Source organism: Emys orbicularis, chromosome 13 (genome assembly GCF_028017835.1).
Source record: "Emys orbicularis isolate rEmyOrb1 chromosome 13, rEmyOrb1.hap1, whole genome shotgun sequence".
Classification (NCBI taxonomy): domain Eukaryota; kingdom Metazoa; phylum Chordata; order Testudines; family Emydidae; genus Emys; species Emys orbicularis.
The window spans coordinates 23,269,902-23,295,323 of record NC_088695.1 but is presented as its reverse complement, the minus strand read 5'-3'; the positions used below and the strand labels follow the sequence as shown (position 1 = coordinate 23,295,323).

General features: G+C 46.5%; 1 pseudogene; it reads left to right on the top strand.

The window, feature by feature from the left end:
• Positions 1-5,344: 5,344 nt before the first annotated feature.
• LOC135887290 (zinc finger protein RFP-like) lies at positions 5,345-25,254 on the top strand (annotated as a pseudogene).
• The last annotated feature ends 168 nt before the right edge of the window (positions 25,255-25,422 follow it).

The window sequence follows — 25,422 nt, the reverse complement described above, 5'->3', positions numbered from 1 at the left end:
CTTATGATATCCAGATGCCACCCCTTCCCCCTCCCCCCACCGCGGCAGATGTCACAGAGAAGCACATAAATGTGCAGAGGGAAGTAATACACACCCTCTTCCCGGGAGAAAGCCCCACCATTATATTTCATCAAGAGAAGCAACAGGCTGGGGAGAGAGTAGAGAGTTATATAGCCAGAAAGAGATTGGCATGGAAACATTCTGGGCTGACAAATGTCATTAACCCAGACTTTGCAGTCCTCCCTTTCAAACATAAGAACGGCCGTACTGGGTCAGACCAAAGGTCCATCTAGCCCAGTATCCTGTCTACCGACAGTGGCCAATGCCAGGTGTCCCAGAGGGAGTGAACCTAACAGGTAATGATCAAGTGATCTCTCTCCTGCCATCCATCTCCACCCTCTGACAAATAGAGACTAGGGACACCATTCCTTACCCATCCTGGCTAATAGACATTAATGGACTTAACCTCCATGAATTTATCCAGTTCTCTTTTAAACCCTGTTATAGTCCTAGCCTTCACAACCTCCTCAGGTAAGGAGTTCCACAAGTTGACTGTGCACTATGTGAAGAAGAACTGCCTTTTATTTGTTTTAAACCTGCTGCCTATTAATTTCATTTGGTGACCCCTAGTTCTTGTATTATGGGAATAAGTAAATAATTTTTCCTTATCTACTTTCTCCACATCACTCATAATTTTATATACCTCTATCATATCCCCCCTTAGTCTCCTCTTTTCCAAGCTGAAAAGTCCTAGCCTCTTTAATCTCTCCTCATGTGGGATCCTCTCCAAACCCCTAATCATTTTAGTTGCCCTTTTCTGAACCTTTTCTAGTGCCAGTATATCTTTTTTGAGATGAGGAGACCACATCTGTACGCAGTATTCAAGATGTGGGCGTACCATCGATTTATATAAGGGCATTTATATTCTCCGTCTTATTCTCTATCCCCTTTTTAATGATTCCTAACATCCTGTTTGCTTTTTTGACTGCCTCTGCACACTGCGTGGATGTCTTCAGAGAACTATTCATGATGACTCCAAGATCTATTCCTGATTTGTTGTAGCTAAATTAGTCCCCATCATATTGTATGTATAGTTGGGGTTATTTTTTCCAATGTGCATTACTTTACATTTATCCACATTAAATTTCATTTGCCAATTTGTTACCCAACTTAGTTTTGTGAGATCTTTCTGAAGTTCTTCACAGTCTGCTTTGGTCTTAACTATCTTGAGCAGTTTAGTATCATCTGCAAACTTTGCCACCTCACTGTTTACCCCTTTCTCCAGATCATTTATGAATAAGTTGAATAGGATTGGTCCTAGGACTGCCGCTTGGGGAACCCACTAGTTACCCCTCTCCATTCTGTGAATTTACCATTTATTCCTACCCTTTGTTCCCTGTCTTTTAATCAATTCTCAATCCATGAAAGGACCTTCCCTTTTATCCCATGACAACTTAATTTATGTAAGAGCCTTTGGTGAGGGACCTTGTCAAAGGCTTTCTGGAAATCTAAGTATACTATGTCCACTGGATCCCCCTTGTCCACATGTTTGTTGACCCCTTCAAAGAACTCTAATAGATTAGTAAGACACAATTTTCCTTTACAGAAACCATGTTGACTTTTGCCCAACAATTTATGTTCTTCTATGTGTCTGACAATTTTATTCTTTATGATTGTTTCAACTAATTTGCCCAGTACTGACGTTAGACTTACCGGTCTCTAATTGCCGGGATCACCTCTAGAGCCCTTTTTAAATATTGGCATTACATTAGCTATCTTCCAGTCATTGGGTACAGAAGCCGATTGAAAGGACTGGTTACAAACCATAGTTAATAGTTCCTCAGCTTCACATTTGAGTTCTTTCAGAACTCTTGGGTGAATGCCATCTGGTCCTGGTGACTTGTTAATGTTAAGTTTATCAATTAATTCCAAAACCTCCTCTAGTGACACTTCAATCTGTGACAGTTCCTCAGATTTGTCACCTACAAAAGCCAGCTCAGGTTTGGGAATCTCCTAAAGAGTTCTCCCATCTCCCCATCCCTTGGACTTGTAAGCTGAGTCTGTGCTCTGTGCAGGAGGAATTGTGCTGTCTCAACCTGAGCACAGGATGAAGGATCCCCTGAGTGCTAGTTCCTGCTCTGCCTCCTGGGTGGAACCCACCCACAGCCTGGAGAGCCAGTGCAACCCCCACCCTGCCTTAACCCCCAAACTGGGGCTGCAGGGAGAGGAAGCAGCCCCAGTGCACCCTGGAAAGGGAATCCTGTAGCATGAAGTGGTGCAGAGGGCCTCAACCAGCGCTCCAGTGCACAGGCTGGTGGAGGGACTGGTTAGGGTGGACGGGCTGTGCTGTGCTGGAGTCCTATGTCCTGGCCCCAGGATGCAGGTGGATTTTGACTCCGCAACACCCCTCTACTCAGATTACATTTCCTCCCCTCAAAATAAACAAACCTATCATAGCAGATTGAAGCAAGATCCATCCCCTTTTTAATTTCCAATTTGTGCTCAGGGTTGGATTTGAGCTCATAGTGTCTACCTGATACTCAGATTCAGTGGCCAGTGCAGTCCCTCAGAGGCACCCAGAGCCTATGAGACACAGCTGGCTTTCAACACTCTAGGGCTCTCTGCACATGCTCAGTGTGAACCCTTTGGTATGGCTGTCATGGGAATCTCAGAGCTGGTCTTGTCAGGCGAAGCCACCAGTGATCAGAATAGTGCTGTGATGTCTGCTCCCCAGAAAGGGCTAGTGGGTCTCATGGGGGTAACCATCCAGTGAATGAGATGCTGGACTTTTCCCTATCAGGGAGCACAAAAACATTGGTAGAAGCCTCCACTTTTAGAAAAGCTGTTTTACTCAGGGAGCTGTATCTTGAGAACCCTTCATCAACTGGTCTCAAATTTTGACCACTAGCCGGACCCTGCTTCTCCGCAAGGCAATGCAAATGTCAAGGCAATCGGAGGAATTGTGTAGATTTTAGAGCACTTAAAATAGTCAAGTTTATAACAGAAAGCTGATCTCAACTGTAACTCTACTCAGCCAGGTGGTCCACTACAATAAGGGAGGTGAAAGCACCCCCACCTCCTCCTCCAGACATTGGGTGTGCAGCTAAGCAGGTGCCTAACTCCGTGCACGGAGGTCTTAGCACATACTCCTCTCATTGGCATCTCCCATTGGCTAGCTTAGGTGGCTTCCCAACTAGAGTGCTGTTTTTTGTAGACTGCAGTCTAAGGGTGTGTCTAAGACGCTGTAGCACTGTAGTGTAGACACTTCCTACATCGATAGAAGGGGTTTTTCCATCAGTGCAGTTAGTCCACCTCTGGAGAGACAGTAGTTAGGGTGACAAAGAATTCTTCTATTGACCTAGCTGTGTCTACATCAGGGGTTAGATAGACGTAACTACATCACACAAGGTGTGAAATATTTCACCGCTCTGAGAGATGTAGTTAGGCCGACCTAAGTTTTAGGTGTAGACCAGGCCTCAGGAAGAATAAGGGAATGTCTACACTACAGCAGCACAGCTAGAGCGCTACAGCTGTGTGGCTGAAGCACCGTACTGTACATGCTTCCTACATTGACGGAAGTGGTTTTTCCATCGCTCTAGTTAATCCCCCTTTCTGAGAGGCAATAGCCAGGTCAATGGAAGAATTCCATTGTCTACGCTGGGGGTTAGGTCAATCTAGCTGTGGCACTTAGGGCACACAATTTCTCACAGCCCTGAGGGACGTAACTAGGCTGATCTATGTTTTAAGTGTAGACCAGGACTAAGAGGGGTTTCCCTGGAGCTAGCTGAAAACACAGGGTCTGAGGGACTGGCTGACAGCTTTATGTGTGTGTGAGGCAGAGAGAAAGAGAAGCAGTCGCGAGTGTGATCCTGGCAGGAAACTGAGAGACAGAGCTTGCTTCAGGCACAGGAGTCCCTAGAAAGGCAGACGTGGAGTTCTGAGTAAGGAAACTGCCTGTAGTTTTTTGTTTCTACTATGTCAGGGCACAGGAATGTGTGACATTGTAAATAATAACAACTCCACCAAAGAAATACCTGACTCCTATAATTAATTTTTCCTGCCAATGGAAGAACCTAGAAGTCCCCAAATACTGGCTAAATGCTGAGGTCAAAGAAACAATGGTACAACCTGAGTCAGAATCTAGACCTATGTGTTGGTGGGAAATATTTGCAGGGAGCTCCCGCAGCAAAGAGCCTGTGCAGAGGAGTAGATTGCTCCTAATTGTGGACTTCAGCATATCCATCTTTGTATGCTGTGCAGTCCCCATTGTCCCTACTCTCCAAGCTGACACTCATCTCCCCAGAGTCCAACAAAACCAAAACTAGGATCCCTGGCTTGTATTTTCCCCCATCAGAACCAGTCCACACAGTGATTATGAGCTCAGTATTGGCCCAAGGAGAAAAAATGATTGGAAGAGACTGGGGCAGCTGGAATGGGGCGGCGGTGGGGATAGTAGGATTGTTCCTTTCCCTTCTGTGTTACAAAGTTTAAACCTAAAATCTTCTTTCCAGCTCTTAGCTGGTGTTTTGAAGGGGCTGGGCTGTAATGTTTAGACTGCAAAGCCATAAAGCTTAGAGGATTTACCATAATATCACTCTTCAGCGCAAGGGTTGCTGCTGATTAGTGACTTGCTGCCATTTTCATGCCTTGTCACTAGCACACACCAGCTGCCTCTGACCTTAATCCAGGGAGCTCCTGTAGCCCGGCTGGTCCCAGGCAGGGGGTTACATGTTCAGCAAGACACGGTCAGGCCAAGGATCCTCTGCACACACATTGTCACTGAAATAACTCAATGGGATTTAGTTCCCACCTAGTTTTGTTTCAGTGCAAGTCTGCATGTGGCTGTGGACACCCTCGTTGTGAATTAAGAATGTCCTAGTTCGATTGAGGATACATCTACACAGCACCTGGGAGGTGTGATTCCCAGCCCGCGTAGACGTACACATGTTGAATCTGCTGGAGCTAGCACACTGCCAATAGCAGTGCAGCCGTGGCGGCTTGGGCTAGCCACTAGAGGACAATCCAGCCCAACTCCCATCTGGACATGTACTGTGTAGACATACCCTGAGTTTAAGCATTTGTCGTCTTGTTTGTTTCTTTCCTTCCCCCCCTTTTCCTTTCATTGCCTTTTTGCTTCTTTACACCCTTCTGCTCTGGTTCCTTATCTATGTAGTTCCTGCTTCCTTCTTTTCTTATCTTTCTCCTGCTCCTTCTCCCCACCTCTCCTTTTTCTTCACTTCATTCTGCAACTGTGCATCTGATATGAGGTGGGACAGGGAGCTCCCATTATCAGCAAAACTATTTCTGATGCAGAGAGAACAGAAGACCAGAGATCCCAGCAGCCATGGCCTCAGTGACTCCTGTACAGGAAATCCAAGAGGAAACCAAATGTCCCATCTGTTTGGAATATCTGACAGACCCAGTGACCATAGACTGTGGGCACAACTTCTGCCGAGGCTGCATCACTCAGCACTGTAAGTCATGGGCAGAGGGGGACTATGACCATTTGTTCTACCCCAGTTGCAGAGCCCTGATCCGGAAAGGGACTCTCCAGAATAACTATCAGCTAGCAAGTATAGTGGAAAAAATAAAACAACTGCCTTTAGGAACAGGAAATAAGAATCTGTGTGTGAGACACCAGGAGAAACTTAACCTGTTCTGTGAAGAGGACTGGGAAGCCGTGTGTGTGGTTTGTGAGAGATCCCCGGAGCACAGATCTCACACAGTGCTTCTCATGGAGGAGGCTGCCCAGAAATACAAGGTAGGAAACACTCTGGATCCTGGTTAATTCAATCCTTTTCATTTTCAGACTAAATCTCTCAGATCCACAGACTCTCCCAGTTTACCACACTTTCTCCCTTGATCTCTGGCTCCACCTAAATCTCTCTCTAGCAGGCTCCTTCCTCTGGGCAAGTGCAGGGAGCCCTGGCTACTGATGCTGCCCCAGCCTGTCACCCCACACTGTTGATTAGGGGGAGGTGGGTACTAGAGCTCTGTGTGAGCTTTTCTTGCACACAGGATTGAAGCAAAATGGGTCCGTGCTGATGCCAGGCCAGGAATGGAGGGAATGAGCTGCTCCCACCACACCCCTGACAGCCCAGGCACTGTCAGCAGGACATTCACATTAATCATGAACACAGCAGCCTTCGCTCTGCTGCATTGAACATATATGCAGGAGTGGGTTTAATCACAGATATTATGGGCTTTTCCCTAGGGTCCCATCTTTTGAGTCAGATGATTAAAACAGATTCTCGGATTTCATAAAAAGAAAATCAGCAACCCAAAAGTAACGCTCTAGCCCATATGATTGAAAAGAAAAGTTTGAAAATGTGGCCCAAGCATAACTGATACAGTGACGTGTGCCTGAATCTGCAGAGAGCCTGGGCTGATAGCTCTGAGAGGAGGGAACTGCCCAATGGAACTGAATGGGATGTTCCCTCCAAGATCTACTGTTCTGGGGTCCTCATGCACCTCTCCCCAGCTGTGCACTCTGTGTGTGCAGCAGGCAGGTAGGAAGCTGTGGGCCCAGCTCCCCACTGGAAAATACACGTGACAGGATCCAAGATGTACAATCTAGAACTGGGGTACTGCTGTGCCCTCTTAAATCTACAATGTGGGCTGTCTCTCATAATGCTTTGCTAGTGTCAAGCAGCAAATCCCTCCAGGTGCTGTTATCACTCAGTAGAACAGCATGTGGAGCCCCACACCCAGCTAGATTGCATGAATACTCCCAGAGCCACTCACGAATCACAGAGAGAGAGGCACCAGCCAATTCCTCCCAGATCCCCAGCCTTGCAACCCACAGCTGTACCACCTTGCCCTGGTCAGAAGCCTGACCATTATAAATTTATTACCCAGTCCGTCTCTCCCTCGATGTGGAGAGGACACACACTAGCCCTTGTAACCTGAGCTGAGATTTCCCAACCACATCAACCAAAACACACCGTTTTAGGTGAAATATAAAACATATTTATTAACTACAGAAAGATAGATTTTAAGTGATTATAAGTGGTAAGCACAAAAGGTCAGAGATAGTTACTAAAGGAAATAAAAGATAAGCACACAGTCTAAATCTTAAACTTTATTACACTAGGCAGTATTTAGATCAAGCAGTTTTCTCACCCCACTGGATGTTACAGTTCTTAATACACAGGCTTACCTTTTTAGGCCTGGGGCCAGTCTCTTCAGTTGAAGTCTTTGTATTCCCAGCATTCTTGTTGCTTCCAGCATAGGTGAGGGAGGAGAAAGACCCAGGCATGATGCCACTGTCCCTTATTTTATTCCCTTAGTTCATGTGCCTGGAAAATACTAGCCCAGACATGTCCTGGTGGGCTTTGCTGAGCCACGGAGTTGAGTAATCTCCCACTGTGTGATGCTTGTGTGACTGAGTCATGGAGTTGTAAATCCTGTTTACTATTCCCCTGCTGGTCAATGTCTGGTGATGATCATTCAGTGCCCGCCCGGGTGTTGGTCACCTTATTTGTCATTGTCACTGGAGAAATAGCATTAGAGACTCTCAATCTTACAACATACTTCAGTAACAACAATACAGCAAAATCTCATAACTTCATACACACTAGCAATATACATATTTGGACAGAACAAGGGGTTTCAGCATATCACAATCTTTCATATGAGATCCTATATGGCATGCATTGTATGAAATATATCATAATTATATGATGGGGTCAATATGGGGATTCTAGGGTGCTGCTTTGAGGTACAGAGTGCCACAGCACGATACACAAATTTTCTGCTGTGCTCAGATTGCATTTTCCTGAAAATAAAAAATACCCCTTTGACAGAGGCAGAGTGTATCACTATCCCCTTTCTGCAATAAATTATGATTTCTGCGTAGGGATGCATTTGAACTCATGCTGCCTGTGTATTACTCAGGTTCAATGGCTGAAAAATTGCCCCTTGAGCCTCTCAAGTCCATGATTTGCTGCAAGCAAGCTAGCTTTCCACTCCCTAACCCTCCCTCTCTCTGTCTACCTCTCTGCACCTACTCAGTGTTGTTCCTTGGTGCCTGACCCTTAGTCAAGAACCTAACAGTACAACCGAACTCTTTTACTAATCACATTCTGAATTTTGCTCCCCCACAGGGCTAGTGGGTGCCATGCACTCTCCAAGGGCAACCCTCAAGAAAAAGAGACCATTGTGCCAGGGTCAGAACTATGGTTTGATCCTCAGCTCTGGACAAATATACAGTTCCAAACCATGGCAACCTTTGGAGAAGATATGGGGGGCCCTATCCTCAGGAACCCCTAGGACATATGATCCCAAACTTGGATTACTGATGGAGCATCACATCCCCATAATGCACAGCAAATCTCCAGGCAATCTGAGTAACCATGTGGATTTTACAGCACTTAGAAGAGTCCAGCTTTAAACAGAAAACTGCCTTAATCTTAACTATCACAGAGCTGGCACTCCGTTATGTTAAGGGAGGTGGCAGCACCTCTCCCTCCTCCTCCTGCATTTCCTGAAAAACACAGCTTAGGTGCCTAACCTGCTGGACTCCAAGGGGCGGGTTCCCAGTTGTGGGTCTCTAGCAGAGTCAAACACTTCCCTGCAGCCCAGACTTAGGTGCCAAACACCTTGAGGGGGGTAGGTTTTAAGACACAAACGTTTATCTTCATGCCCGATAGCTCCCCGCCTAACTTGTCTTTCATGGATCACATTCTGAGGCTCCTGTCTCTCCCCGTGCATTGTATAGGGACCCTAGGTGTCTCTGGCTTTGTGGATCACAGTGTTGTTCCAGTGATTTTTCTAAGCACCAGAACTCACAGTACAGCAATGCCCAAGTCCCATTTTGGATCTGGGCCTTGGTGCTGGCAGTATTGCATTGGCATCGATCAGTTTATGTTTTCAGGCCAGTCTTCTCCAGCTAAGGCTGTAATGACCTTTAAAAATATAGATCCCTTATCCTTTTACTTCTCCCCCAATTCATGGGGGCTAGGTCCATTTGCTGTTTGGGGCCTCACAGCTCCATCCTCATTCCCATACCTTCTTCTCCCTACTTCCCTTTCTAGTGAATGTTCTGTTTAAATAATGATGGTCTTCCTTTGGGCTAACTAACAGAGTTAAAAGCTGAATACTCAGTGTCATGGTATTGCCAAACTAAAGTGTTCAAGAATCATGAGTCTGATCTCTCCCAGGTGATGGATATTGCTATTATGAGATTCAATAATAATAATCAAAATACTAAATGTTGGGCTCTTTTCATTTGCCTTTCAGGTTCTATGCCTTTTGGATGCACTTGGGTCACGTTTTTCTGGTTTTTCTTTGCAGCCAGAAGATTGAGGAACTTCCTTGTTTTAGAAAATGAAATTTGAGACCATAGGTGCCTACTCCATGGGTGCTCAGGGTCTCAAGCACTCACGGCGAAAAAATAGGGGCTGCTCAGCACCCAGAGGGCTGGCCAGGGCTGCTGCTGTGGTGGCCCTGGGGCTGCCCCACCCATCAGCTGTTGAGTGGGGCTGCCCCTCCACTTGCTCCTCTCTGCCTCTTCCCCTCCTCACTAACCTTAAGGCAGGATGGGGCAGAAAGTAGCAAGTGGCTGGCGGGAGGCGCTCGGGGGAGGGGGCAGAGTGGGAGAGGGGCCTCGGGACAGGCCTCAGGGGAGGGGGAAGAGCTGGTGTGGGGCACCCACCAGCTAAATGAGAAGTCAGTGCCTATGGTTGAAACTCTCCTAATCACATACTTGCAGGAGCTGAGGTGTTAACAATCACGTCAATTATTGGGAGAGACAGCTAGCATCAAGAGCCCTTTCCATTGCCAGAGCAGCCTTAGTGTAAATCAGAATAAGGCCTTTCAAACACTGATTCCAGCTTCACCACATTTTTAGCCTGTGAATTGAATATCACTCCTGAGACACACAGACCCTGCTCCTGCAAGCTCATCGTCACAGGTGATGCTGATGCCCCCATGAAGCTCCATGATCGAACACAATGGGCTGATTGCAGGATCAGAGCCCTAGTGATACATATTTCACAAAAGTAGGGTGACCATGTTTCCCAAAGAGAAAACGTGACACCCCCAGCCACTCACCTGAGCCCCCTGCCCCACATGAGGCTGTTGCCAGTCACTGGAACCATGTGGGGCCCCCCTCAGGAGGCCATTGCCTGTTGCTGGAACCCTGCTTCTCCCCCCCACCCCATGCTGGAACACTGCCTCCCCCAGCTCTGCTTTCCCCCCCTGCAGGGGCTGGCATCTCCGCTTCCCCACCACCGGCATGTTCCTCTGCAGCACACCCCACTTTTTGGACAAAAGTGGGCATTTGTGCCATTTGCTCTTGCCGACTGATCAAGTCAGCAAGAGCAAACAGGACAAATGCCTCCTTTTTAAAAAAAAAGTCAGGACCTCCGGGACAGGGCAAAAAAGGGACCGTCCTGGTCAAAAGGGGATGTATGGTCACCCTACATAAAAGCCTCAACAGTGTAATGTTACCAGTGGGATCATTCCAGCTGAGAAGAGTCAGTTTCAGGAAGGGAAACATCAAGTTGGTGCAGATGGGGCATGTTTCTGAGCTCATGATAGTGAACCTTACCCTGTTATACTGCCCAGAGGAAGCATGGCTAGAGAACCATGTGGAAAGTCTCCAGGATGAAGCTAAATCTGTCTGGACTACTTCAGAGAACCTGTCACTCTGCAGTGTGGGCACAATTTCTGCCGAGCCTGCATCAGCCAGTGCTGGGAGGAATAACATACAACATCTTCTGCCCTCACTACAGAGAAACTGTGCAACAGGGAAACCTCAGGCCAAACAGGCAGCTGGCAACATATATCAAAACAACCAATCAGCTATTTTACAGGCAGAAAAGGGATCAGGACGGGAGAGGGTGAGTGGGGATCACAGCAGCCTCTCAAACTGTTCTGGGAAGAGGCTCAAACTTCTATCTGTGCGGTTTGCCATCTCTCCTGGGCTCCCCAAGCTCACATTGTGGTTCGTACAGAGCAGTCTACCTAGCAGTACAAGGTAAGGAATTGCTGTCAAGTTTTATGAGTAATAACTTTGGACTTTAATTACAGATTAATTTCATTGCAAGTTGCCTATCACAGCTATTGGTGTAACTGCATCATAGAATCATCGAAGTGTAGGACTGGAAGGGGCCTTCAAAGGTCACGGGACTGTGGAGGCCCCTTGCAGTAGTCCAGTCCCCTGCACTTAAGGCAGGACTAAGTAAAAACTAGACCTTTCCTGACAGGTGTTTGTCTAACATGTTCTTAAAAACCTCCAATGATGGAGATTCCAAAACCTCCCCTGGCAATTTGTTCCAGTGCTTAACTACCCAAATCATTTCTCCAGTTTTTCCAGATCATTTTGAATTTTGGAATTTTAATCCTATCCTCCAAAGCACTTGCAATCCCCACAAACTGTCTATGCCATTATCTAAATCAGTGGTGCTCAAATTTTTCCAGTCCCGCCTTACCAGTAACAGAATCTGTATGCATCCCGCCCCCATTACGGAATGGTCAAGGCTTCCTGTGATTGGTGTCCTATGGGGGGCGGGACAAACTGAGATGGCTCAATCAGGCGAACTGCAAAGAATGGAGCAGGAGGATCCCCAAAATGGATGGTTATCCTAATAATTAGATTCACCAAGCCAGCAACAAAACAGCTTCTACAATACCTTACTGGTTACCCAGAAGCCAAAAACACAGTTACCTTAAAGAATCCAGCCTTGGGCTCTCACCCAGAGAGCCAAGTCAAATATGATGAGGATTACTGAAAATCTTTTTCGTCATATTAAAAGTTATACCAGTCCCAAAGGATTGGACACATTACCCACCAGGTCAATGAATATTTCAGATCTTACCCAAATACACACTTACAGCCAATTCTTATTAACTAAACTAAAATGTATTAAAAAACTAGAGAGAGTATAGGTTAAAAGATAATTATATATACAGACTTGAGTAAAGTTCTTAGGTCAGTTCATATTAGAAATGGTGAGCTTTAGAGTTGCCAAGTGTTCTTTCAGAATTAGTTCCATAGGTTATAGTCCAATGTCCAATATCAAGGTGATCTAGACTGTAACTGGAGACCTCAGTCTTGCAACTCAAACGTCCCCTGATGAAGCTTAAGCAGATCTGAGATAACAGGATCAGGGCCCAACAGTTCTTTGTATAGTTCTCTGGCAGCCTCTTGTCAGCAGGCATTCCTTGGCTGATGCATTGTGGCTTTGAAGTAGACCTCCTATTTACTAAGCACCACCTTTAATTAGCTGCATGGATTAGCATAAGGCAACTGCCCATCTCCCGCCATTTACAGGTAGTTTGCTACATACTTCAAAGAGAAATAAAGACAATGATATTACTACATTCATTGTTCATCTAAATGTTAACATCTCCTTTTGATCTCTGAATTAACAGAATACAGTGCCAGACAGGAACAGTTTGGTTACATTGTTAACCTCTAACAATATATATGCAAACGCACACAAATATACAATCATTATCTCCTAATATGTCTCTAACAGTTGAATCTGGATTAGTTAGTCTGCTAGTGCTTAACCCCTTCTTGGCTCAGTGCCACACTTCCTCAGCAGTGGATCTTGGGCTGAAGGTGGAGCTGGGGGCAGAAATGGGGATGTGGAAGGAGCTGAGGCTAGAAGTGGAGCTGGTATTGGGGTGTGTTGACACCAGGAGGCACTACTACCCCTGAAATGGACCTTTACTGGCTCCCGGTGGAGTGCATTACTGTCATATCAGTGAAAAAGGTCCACAGTAATTATCTTCAATACACAGCAGTTTATTGAGAAGGAATTATACAAGCGGTAAAGGGTTATATCAAGCACATAACTCCTATGTTAGACATTAAGAGCTATACATTAAGAGCTATACATTCCCCTTAACGATTCTCTCTTTCACAAACGTACACAAACAGGCCCTGCACTAGCCTCACGCAGTTCCTGCTTGGCAAACAGAGAAGGTGGTTACCAATTTTATAAATGGTTTCTTCTCTCGTTGTCTGTTCTTCTCAGCCCTCTGGTCTGTCTCAGCTTCCCTCGAGGCAAGACCTTGGTTCACAGTCCTACTCGAGCCCACAGAGCAGAGTTTTGGCTACTCTGTCTAGCAGCGTTGCTTCTTCAAGTGTCAGTTAAGGAATCCCAAGCACAGTAATTTACTTTGCTTGATTCTTATACTCTTTTTTCTCAAGGAGTCACATGTCTTAAAAGCATGCCCAGTGGGCATGTGGTTACTAATTTTTACCTGATAAGTATTTTAGAAGGGGCTGGCGGGGGGGTACCCAACAAAGATCATCCCACGTTTTCTCACTCGTCAATCATTCACTCTATCTCTCTGTGTGACCTTCCTGCTGTAAGGTCACTATAACCAGACCAACCTGTGCTCCATGCTTGAACTTTATACATGTGATATTTACTTTTGCATGGGCCCATATATGTCGACCAATAGGTTCAGTATCGATCGGACACACAGACTTTTCCAGTTCTTTATCAAATTTGCTTCTGCTTAAAGGGAACCTGCTCCCAGGATTCTCTGCTGCCATTCATCCATGTTTATGTCATGTCAATTTATGCTCTCACTATTCATTCAGTATGGCCACACCAATTTGGCACCATCCCAACAGGGTGGAGAGAGAATGAGGACAGAGCTGGTCTGGGGGTGGAGTGAAGCTGTGGCTGAAGTTGGAGCTGGTCTGAGGGTGGAGAGGGAGTGAGGGTGAAGCTGGGCCTGGAGGTGGAGCAGGACTGCTTGCCCCCACAAATGTTCCTCTGTGCCCCCATAGAGTGGCATGCCACACACTTAGAGAACCACTGATCTAAATAATTTATGAAGATATTGAACAGAACCGGACCCAGGACCAATCCCCTCAATATGCCCTTCCAGGCTTTACTGTGAAACACTGGTAAATACTCTCTAGGAATGGTTTTCCAACCAGTTATGTACTAGTCTTATAGTTGCTCAATCTAGGCTATATTTCCCTAGTTTGTTTATGAGAGGATCATGTGAGACAGTATCAAAAAATCTTACTAAAATCAAGATGTACCACATCTACCACTTCCCCCTTCCACAAGGCTTGTTACCCTCTAAAGAAAGTTATTAGGTTGGTTTGACATGATTTGTTGATGATAAATCTATGCTGACTCACTGTTACTTATCACCTTATTATCGTCTAGGTGTTTTCAAATTGACTGACTATTTGCCCCTTTATCTTTCTGGTACTGAAGTTTAACTGACTCCTATGTAATTCCCCAGGTTGTCCTTATTCCCGCTTTTATAGATTGGGCCTATATTTGCTCTCTTCCTGTCCTCTGGAAACTCTCCCATCTTCCATGAGTTTTCAAAGATAATCACTAATGTCTCAGATATTTCCTCAGTCCTTGAATATTCTAGAACATATTTCATCAGGCCCTGTTGACTTGAAGACATCTAACTCATCTTAGGCTTTGTCTATACTACCACTTTTGTCAGTAAAATTTTTGTCAGTCAGGGTGTGAAAAAACACCCCCCTGACCGACGTAAGTTTCACTGGCAAAAGTGCTGGTGTGGACAGCGCTATGTTGGCAGGGGAGGCTGTCCTGCAGACATAGCTAATGCCACTTGTTATGGGTGGTTTAATTATGCCGGCAAGAGTGTTCTCTCTTGGAGGCAAAGACAGGCTACACAGGAGACCTTTAAGTGGCACAGCTGTACTGCTACATGGTTCGTAGTGTAGACATAGCCTTAGTAATTTTTAACTTGTTCTTTCCCTATTTTAATTGCAGATTCTACCTTATTTTCACTGGTTTTTCATTATGTTAGATGTCCAGTTGCTACCAAGTTTTTTGGTGAAAACTGAAACAGAAAGTCATTTAGCACTTCTGCTATTTCCACATTTTCTGTTACTGTCTTTGCCCTCTCCTTGAGTCATTGGCCTACCCTGTCCTTGGTCTTCATCTTGCTTCTAAAGTATTTGTAGAACGTTTTATTGTTACTGTTTATTTCTCTAGCTAGTTTAATCTCATTTTGTGCCTTGGCCTTTCTAATTTTGTCCCAACATGCTTGTGTCATTTTTTTTTATATTCATCCTTTGTAATATGAGCTATGTGAAGCCTTCATTGTATGAAACATGATATAAAAAGTAAATTAAAAGTAAATTATGCAGTATGAAGACTTTAAAAATGCCTAATATGGGGGGGAAATTTTCAAAAAAGCTGAATCGTTTTCAAGCTCAGCTCCCACTTGTGAAATAAGGGAACTTTCTACAGAACAGAAGCTGTTAATGATCAGTGAGGTTTAAATCACAGGAGCTGCAGTCCAAGCTATGTGAGAATGTTGCCTTCAGGCTGGAAATTTCAAGCTGTTGTTGTTACTGCTTTGTATTATTATATTTATGAGTGTTATTTGCATCACTGTAGCCCCCAAAGAGCCCATATGAGATTACCTCAATTTGTGCTGGGCTCTGCACAAAACACAGCGAGGGACAATCCTGCCCTCAGCAGTCTAACTAGACAAGAGAAAGGGTGGGAGCAGAAATGGAAGCATTGAGAGGGGACCTGCCTGGTCCCCCAGCAGATTGGTGGTAGAACTAGGAATAGAACTTAGGTCGCTGAAGGGCCAGTCCAGGGCCTGAACCACTAAGCTATGCTGCTTATATTTTCTTTTTGTTTGGTAACCACTCTGACTTTTTGCCTATCACTTATAATCACTTAAAATCTATATTTTGTAGTCAATAAACTTGTTTTACTGTTTATCTTTACCAGTGAGTTTGCCTGAAGTGTCTGGGAAATAGCTCAGGTTTGCAAAGGCTGCTGAATATCGACTTTCCATTGATGAAGTGGTGAACCAATTAATACATTTGCACTGCTCATCTTGAGCAGTGGAAGACGGTATATTCCTGAAGTGCAGTGCTGGGAGCTGGGAGGATTTGGCTGGTGCCTTTCTCTGTGTGATTCATTAGTGGCTCTGGGAGCATTCATGCAATCTAGCTGGGGGTGGGGCTCCACATGCTGTTGTGCTGAGTGATGTCAGCACCTGGAGGGGTTTGCTGCTTGTCACTAGCAAAGCATTGTGAGAGACATCCAAGACTAGAGAGTTAAGGGGGCACAGCAGTCCCACAGTCCCAGGCTCCACCCTGGGGATCCCATCACACCTACCAATCAAGCTTGGGTAATTGAGGTCTCTCTCTAATTCCTGAAAAGATTGAACCTTAATTGGTAACATGTCTGAATATGACACACTCCCAGTCTGCATTAATAAGATCTCATTTCTTTGGTGTCCCTGGTGCCATAAACCTAGTAGGACTGGCAGTGATCTACAAAGTCTTGGGTGTAAAATCAACCCCTAGACACATGCACTGTTAATCTCAAAATAAACCAGCCAAATCATTTCTGTTTCGTCAGGAAAAAATTCAGGCCCGTCTGAAGACACTGAGAGAAGAGAAAGAAAAGCTGCTGGGATTTAAAATGGCTGGAGAGTGGAAGAGCCAGGAGTATTTGGTAGGTGCCCGTTGTTATTAGCTGGCAAGGACTTGCAGATAGTAGTCAGATTCCTCTCTGGCCTTGGTGAAGGTGGACTTGTGTGAACTTCTCCATGATCATGGATTGCTGGGATAGATCCATGTAAAGAATCAAAGGTTTCATTTCAGTTTATCAGTTAATATCTAGCCCTTGTAGCTTTCACAAAAATCCTCCCAAAGCAAACTGAATGTCACCTGTGCAGCACTGTCTGCTGCATCTGCAGTCATTTCTTGCCCTGTGTAATTATTTGATTCATTTTTTTCTCCCCTGGCAGCTCTGTCAGTGTAGTGTAAAGTTCTACCTCCTGTTGCTTTGGAATTCCCAGAGGCCATTATAATACAATATCCAACCACATCAGACATGGAAATATCCCTTTAATAAATATTGAGGCCAAATGGGAAGGTGTGAGAAAATCCTCTCCCTAGTAACCACAGGGCAGGGATGGCAAAGAAATTCTCCCTCCTGTACACTCCAGAACGCCACGAAAGGATGCCAGGCTCCATTCATGTCCCTGACCAACCCTTTTCTTATTTTTATACAGAAACAGACACAAACCAAGAGGCAGAAAATTGTGTCTGAATTTCAGCAACTGAGGCAGTTCCTGGAGGAACAAGAGCAACTCCTGCTGGCCCAGCTGGAAAATCTGGACAAGGAGATTGTGAAGATACAAAGTGAAAATGTCACCAAACTCTCTGAGGAGATTTCCTGTATCAGTGAGCTGATCCGTGAGATGGAGGGGAAGGGTCAGAAGCCAGTGAGTGAATTCCTACAGGTGAGACTGAGTTAGAAATACTCCAGATACTAACACAGGGACAGGGCAGCTCCTGGATCAGGGGCACTGGAGGGTCCAGCAGTCAGAGATCGCAGTGTAACTCAGTGTGTGCATTCCTGAAAGCTGAATGACTATTTCTCTTTGCAGCATTACAGACACATTGATATTAGAGATGGAAAAGCCCCACTAGCTCAGTGAATCCATGGCCCTGGGGACAGGCCAGGGCCTCTTTTCCCCATATTTGAAGTACTCCTTCCCTTGGATCCCTGGTATGTGTCAGGTGGTATTGAGATTCTTTTTCTCTCTCCCCTCTAGGATGTCAGAAGCACCTTGAGCAGATACGGGGCTCCTTCTCACTCCCCCTCACAGTTCACAATGCTGGGGAAAAGTTTGGAAACCATTGTAGGCGCTGACTCCGTGGGTGGTGCAGGGCTGGAGCACTCACAGAGAAAAATTAGCGGGTGCTCAGCACCCACTGGCAGCCATGCTCCCCTCTCTCTCGCCCTCCCCCCAGCTCCTTCTGGCTGCCATGATCAAATGTTTCGTGGCATTCAGCAGGCTCCAGTAGGGAGGGGGAAGAGTGGGGATGGTGCATGCTCGGGGGAGGGGACAGAAAGTGGCGGGGAAGAGGAGGGGTGGGGCAGAGTGGGGGCGGGAAGAAGGGGGGTGGAGGTGGGGACTTGAGGGAAGGTTTAGAGTGAGGGCAGGGGCGGACTGGAGGGGGGGGGTTGAGCACCCCTCTGCTAGCGGGGAAGTCGGCACCTACGAAAACCATGTTAGCACCTCATCTCCCCAGGGCCATACAGCTAAATGTGTGGGGGAGGTTACATTTTGGATACAAATATCTCTGATCAAACTTCATCCTGAAGACTTTGGGATGATCCATTCAGTGGGAAAGAGTGACCTAAAGTATTTCCTAGTTATGTTACATCCCTGGGGGACTGGCTGCCTCGAGATTGTGGGGATGGAATATGGGCCTTTCTCTACTGGGGCACTATTTACTATTCAACCTAGGCCAGCAGTGATTAAGAGTCTTTCCCATCTGAGGACTGTTTGGAGACCTGCGTAGAATGAGCTGGGGAGAGGGGAGCTGGTGTATCAGCTAGCTCCTCATGGACAGATTTCTACAACACTTAACATGGGAACTTCCTTTCCATCAGAAAATGGAGGCCACCGAGTGAATTGACCATGGAGAATCAACTCCCCTTTTATCCCCAGAGCTGGTCCCGCCAGACCAGAGTTAAAGAATATTATTGAGACCTTTGGGGGGGAGGTTGCACAGCCATGGCCTGTGCTGCACCTGCTCTGAGGATGGGAAAAGTAGAGGAATTCTAACTCCAGGCCCATTAGAGCAGCACCTCACTAGCAAGAAATTATGAGTCACTAATTGAAATAGAAAAATGTGAAGTTATTTCTCTCCAGGTGTGAGAAGGGGAAATTCCAGCTACCAATGGAGATTTTTCCTGAACTGGAAAAGAGACTCAGCAATTTCTCCCAGAAATCTATTGCTCTAATGGAGGCTCTGAGGAAATTCAAAGGTATTGAGTAGAAATCTAGGAGGGGAAATTGGGATGAGCCTCTGAGACTGTAGGAGGGGATGGGCTCTGGCCAATTGGTGCATAATTAGATGACATATCTATTTAATGAGAGGTGGAAAGTAGAGAAATTGTCAGGTGTAACAGGGGCCCAGGTGTCAGGACGTCTCACATTAATTCATGACTTACAAAGGTCACAACATTGAGGCCCAAATTTAGCAATTGGGCCTAATTTGGGGACCCTGAGTATCTCTCTGTACCACAGAACTTGCATGGGGGTAAGAGAAACGGGTGTTACTCTTGTTAGAACTCAGGGCATCCCTAGCCTGTGCCAAAGCCTGCACAGGCCTCTGCAGGCAAGGAATAGGGGAGTCACAAACTGCCCCCCCCATCCCTTTGCCTAGTTAGGGGTGAATCTGGTCCATTGAGCCAACCCTTTCCCAGCTCAAATTTCCACACTGATAAGATAATTTATTATTTGTATTTCAGTCTATGGAGGACAGGGCCCAATTGTTCTGAGCTCTGTAGATATGCTGAGTAAATAGATCCAAAGAGATTACAACTGAGAGCCCTGACCCTGTAAACTCTCAAGATCCCACTAAAGTTGAAGGGACCAAAGTGAATAAAGTTACGTTCAAGCTAAAGTCTTTGCAGGATCTGGCTTTAGGGCAGGGGTGGGCAAACTTTTATCCGGGGGAGCGAAGCAGGGGGCTTGCCGCGCTCTGCCCGGCGCTCTGGCTGGGAGAGCGGGGCCAGGGGCTTGCCGCGCTCCGCCCGGCGCTCCACCCAGGAGAGCAGGGCCGGGAGTTTTCCACGCTTCGCCTGGTGCTCGGCCGGGAGAGTGGGGCCAGGGGTTTGGTGCTCTCTGCCCCGTGCTCCGGCCTAGGGAGCGGGACTGGGGCTTTGCCGGGCTCCACCCGGCGCTCTGGCCGGGAGAGCGGGGCCGGGGGTTTTCCGCGCTCCACCCGGCACTCCGGTCAGGGGAGCGGGACCGTGGGTTTGCTGCTCTTCGCCCGGCACTCCTCAGTGATGAGCAGTCATTTTCAGCACCATCTTCAGGGAAGATTCTGCACGCAAAACGCCACATTCCTCAGGTATGACCTCACCACCCCTACGCAGCAGCCGCATGCCAAATCCCCACCCTCCAGAGCCTCAAGTGGAGGGAAACAACCCAGGGCCCCAGCTGCTCCCGTTTGGGTTCCTCTGCAGGTGGCACAGCTGCCTTGGTGTCACACTGCCAGCAGGGCCTGTAGGCGTCCCTAGTACTACCCTGTGAAGCCCCCCGCAGAACCCTCATGAGTTCTCTCGGCCCAAGAGGTAAAATCCCTTATTATATACAAACTTTTAATGAACACAACCGTGCAAACAAAACTCAAAGTACAACAGTAAGAACTTTTTTGGGGGGAGGCTGGAGCATAAAGTTACAGGTGGGTTTATACCTGCCTCTTCTTGTCCACATGGATTCTGGGATAGAGCCATGGCTCAACATTGTCAGGGACACTGACGCCCGACAAATCCAGGCTAGAGAGAGGGCCCAGTTTTTTCACAGTCCTGCCATCTTGTAAAACAGCAGTTCGAAATAAGGGCAGCAGTTAGGATTTTCTTTTCCCTTTCAAAAATGAGTGCTGCAAAAAAAAAGAAAAGTGGACAATGAGTGTCCGGTTTTCAACAAAGAATGGAATACAAAATATTTTTTCACAAACGTGAACTCGAAGGCTGTATGCCTGATTTGTCAGGAAAGCATCGCAGTGCTCAAGGAGGACAACTTGAATCACCCTTTTTCAACGAAACATCCTAATTATGGCAGCAATTTAACAACTGAGGAAAGGGCAAGAAAAGCTGAGCAACTCGCCACAAACTTAAAAACTCAGCAAAATATTTATGTGCGACAGTCTGCAATTCAGGAAGCCACTACAAAGGCAAGTTACGTTCTGGCATTTAAAATCGCTAAACAAAATAAGCCTTTTGCTGAAGGGGAGTTTTTGAAAGAATGCATGGTTGATGTTTCTGGCATGCTGTGCCCGGAATACCAAAACAAATTTGAGAACATTAGTTTGTCACGAAGAACTGTTACTCGCCATGTAGAAGTGATTGATGAACATTTGGCTTCTGAGTTGAACAAGAAAGCACAGGGCTTTACATTGTTTTCATTAGGTCTCGATGACAGCACTGACATTAAGGACGCAGCACAGTTACTGATTTTTGTCAGAGGAATTGACGACAAATTTGAAATCACCAAGGAATTTTTATCAATGGAATCAATGAAAGGCACAACTAAGGGATTGGATTTATATGAGAGGGTGTCTGGGTGCCTTGAACATCTGAAGCTGCCCTGGAGTAAACTGGCAAACATAACCACAGATGGATCACCAAATTTAACAGGGAAAAATGTAGGACTTTTAAAAAGAATTCAGAACAAAGTAAAAGAAGATGACCCTGATAAAGAGGTGATTTTTCTGCATTGTATTATACATCAGGAGGCCCTCTGCAAAAATGTCCTGGACATTGATCATGTTGTTCACACGGTAGTGAAAATAGTGAACTACATAAGAGCGAGGGGACTTAATCATTGGCAATTCATTTCCCTTCTTGAAGACACTGACGCCGAACACCAGGACTTACTTTATCATACAAATGTCCGCTGGCCCAGCCTAGGAAAGGTATTGCAGCGAGTATGGGAGCTCAGAGATGAAATTCGCACTTTTCTGGAGATGCAGGGGAAAGAAAATGATTTCCCCGAATTAAAGAATTCAAACTGGGTGTGCGCCCTCGCTTTTGGTGTGGATATCTTGGCACATTTAAATGAACTTAATGTAAACCTGCAAGCAAAGAATGTGTTTGTACACATTTTGTATTCTAGTGTGACAGCTTTCAAAGCCAAGTTTGTCTTGTTTTCAAAACAAATTAAGGACAAAGTGTTCGCTCACTTTCCAATACTGAAATACTTGGAAGTGTCACCAGAGCAGAGAGAAAAGTACAGCAAAATGTTGAGTGACTTGCACGGAGAATTTTCTCATCGATTCTCTGACTTTGAGAAGATAGAGAAGACACTGGAGCTGGTGTCATGCCCACTGTCATTTGACTACAAGAAAGCCCCACAAGAATTACAACTGGAGCTCATTGATCTCCAGTGCAATTCCACCTTGAAGGAAAAGTACAATTCAGAAAAACTGGATGAGTTTTATGCCTCCTTGAGTGAAACAAAGTTCCCAAATATCCGCAAGGTGGCACAGAAAATCCTTGTTTTGTTTGGCTCAACCTATGTGTGCGAACAAACATTTTCCCTGCTGAATTACAACAAATCTCGCTATAGATCCCAGTTAACTGATCAGCATCTCAGCATTGCTGATTTCCACAACAAGAATGACACCGGACTTTGATGCCATTGTAAAAAAGGGTGACCAGCTGCATTGTTCACATTAATCAAAGAGGTTGTGGAAAGGGGTTAAGTTTGGTTTAATTATTGTAATATGTTGTAATGATGGTATATTTATAATAATAAGTAAGGTTTTATGTTTATTTCCACTAAAATGTATCTTTATTAAATAGAGTTTATTTGAATATCTCTGAATTGTTAATTTTGTGAGCATTCATGGCCTGCCAAGAGGCAGTCAGGGGGTGGGAAGTGGGAGGGGGCAGGGGCCAGGCTGTTTGGGGAGACACAGCCTTCCCTACCCGGCCCTCCGTACAGTTTCGCAACACTGATGTGGCTCTCGGGCCAAAAAGTTTGCCCATCCCTGCTCTAGGATCTGACAAAATGCAGTAGGTGAATGACACAAACCAGCTGGGGTCTGCAGTGGGGAGGGGATGACAAAGGAAAAACAAACCTCTCTTACAGATAGTATGTCCTAGGATTGTTGTGAGGCTTAGTGGATGTTGATTCCACTGCTGAGAGTTTCCTCAATGAAAGAGGACATAGAAGGTTTCAGCTTATCTTATATTTATATTAAAGACCTGAGCGTCTCTGTCTGTTTCTCTGTCAAAATTAAAACACAGTTATAGCAGTTGTGGAGGTGTATGGACACCCCATCCCCTTTTGGGGTGTATCGTGGTGCACTGAGACCACGGTTACAGTCTACCAGACTGTCCTGGGTCTCACCAACAGTGTGGTCCAATGGTCAGAATCAAAGCGGCAACCCTTGAATGCAAGGCAGAGTGGCCTAGCGACCAGAATCAATATAGCAGCCCTCAAGTGCAGGGCAGCATGGCCTAGTGGCCAGAGTCCATACAATGGCCCTTGGGTTCAGGGCAGTGTGGCCTAGTGGCCAGAGTCAGTATAGTGGCCCTTGAGTGCAAGGCAGCATGGCCTAATGGCCAAATCCAGGGTCCACCACCAAAAATGGGGTGACAGCGGGGTAGGGGACACAGGCCCATCTGACTTCATCAGGTCCCAACCCCACCAGGTCCTGACCCAGGGCCCTAACGGTGGTGGAGTAGTCAGCCACTGGGTCAGCAGTGAATCCAACCACAGCAACATGGGTGGGAGATACCACTCACTCCACCTCCCTGGGTCACTTCCTACTGGGCTTCTGGAGGCTGCAGTCCATGTGACATCAGGGTCTCTGGGTTCCTCAATTCCTGGGACTCTGACTCCAGTCATCTGTATGCAACAGGTCTCTGGTCTTGGTATCTCCATCTCCTGCAGGTGAGGAGTGTAATAGCTCCTGGGCTGGAGCCTCCACCAAGAGTCCTTCCTCTTTGGAGGTCAGCCCAGACTGAGCTGGGCTGCTCTCCTTTAGACTAGCACAGCAATCGAAGCATGCCCAGCAGGGTCTGTGGGGTGGGACTTCCTCTGCCCATAGTGTGGGATTTTCCCTTTCCTGCCTAGTGCAGGGTATGCATACCCTGTCACAGCAGTTAAGAATGAGAATGCTGTTACCAATATGAAAGCAGGAAATCTCATCTCTTTTATTCTTTTCCCCTCCAGACACTCTGCCATCTGAACTGAAGACAAAAAGAGGGGGATCCCTGGGAGCACACTTACAGGGTGAGATTTCAGGTGATGATTATCTTTAAATTATGACAAAATTCCATGAAAAATTTTTCATTAAATTGTTGCTAAAGTTACCAACCCAAGCAACACTGGGCATGATGCACACAGCCTTAAAAATAAACACATTAAACAGTAAGGAGATCCCAAGCAATCAAACAATGTGACACCAAAATTATTGCTGAGTTCATGTCCATGCTGATTAACAGAAGCACTCTCATGCACTAGCATCCAAATACCCTTAACTCTGACCTTGGGTCAGACATTCATAAGCCTTTTTAATATTAAATTGAGAGGAATGAGTAAAGAGATCTCTCCCCTGAGGGCTGACACATACCTCTCCTTTTCCCCAGTGGAGAGGTCTCCTCTATCATGCTTCTCCAGCCTCTTACCTTTCATTTGGGCAGGGCAGGGCTCTCCCATTAGAGCTGCTCACTGACTGGGGAGATGCTCTCCCTCTCATGCTGGCACATCCTCCATTCTCTACAGGGTGCCGATGGAGCTACCCCACCCAATGCCACCTCCTACTCTCTGGTCTTAAGTAGCTTTTCTCCTGTGCTCTATCTTCTTCTCTGTTCTCTGGCCTGGGAGTGGCGGATGCATTTAGTGGAAGGAGCTTTCCTCAAGGGTTTAAAGCTGTTACCTACCTCTTCTGCTCCCTCCTCACTAAAAGTTTCTGCTACCTTCCTTGCTGTTTCTCTGCTGCTGGGAATGGACCAGCCCCAGCAGGGGGAGCAGAAAGCAGAAGCCTATGCAAGCAAATGAGAAACTAATAAAGTGGTTCACATTAAACAGGCTGAAAAACTGCAGAGACATCTCTGCTGAGTCTCAGGTGCCCAAGATAAAGGCAAATCCCTGGGATCCTGGAGCGTCCCAACTAGAACAGGGCTGCTGGGTAGTGTGAGAAATCATCCCAGCCTCTCCCAGGGCTGAGCTCTGCCCTTAACTCTCTGATTCTCTCTCTTTCCTCAGTGAATGTGACTCTGGATCCAGACACGGCTCATCCCGACCTTGTCCTGTCAGAGGATCGGAAAAGTGTGAGATGTGGACATGCACGGCAGGATCTGCTCAACAACCCTGAGAGACTTGACACTGAGCTCTGTGTGCTGGGCTGTGAGGGCTTCACCTCGGGGAGACATTCCTGGGAAGTGGAGGTGGGGGATAGGGGATCCTGGTCTGTGGGGGTGGCCAGAAAGTCTGTGAGGAGGAAGGGATGGATCAGCCTTAATCCTGAGGGGGGGATCTGGGCTGTGGAGTGGTGCTGCTGGGGTCAGTTCTGGGCTCTCACCTCCCCTGTGACCCCCCTGCCCGAGCCGGGAGCCCAAGAGGATCTGGGTTTGTCTGGACTGTAAAAGGGGGCAGGTGACATTTTTTGATGCTGGTAACGAGACCCCAATCTTCACTTTCCCTTCGGCCTCAGTCCCTGGGGAGGGAATCCACCCCTGGCTCCGGGTAGGGGCAGGAGCTCAGCTCAGACTGTGTCCCTGAGGCATGGGCTGGGGGGTGGGGGTTAGAATATCCCACTGGGAACCCTGGAATCAGCCTCTGGAGCCTCAGACACACTAGTCTCTATCACCCTGGATCACTGCTGTCATCCTATAGGCTATATCCTGCAGTCTCTATGACCCTGGATGTATTTTGCATTCTCTGGACTCT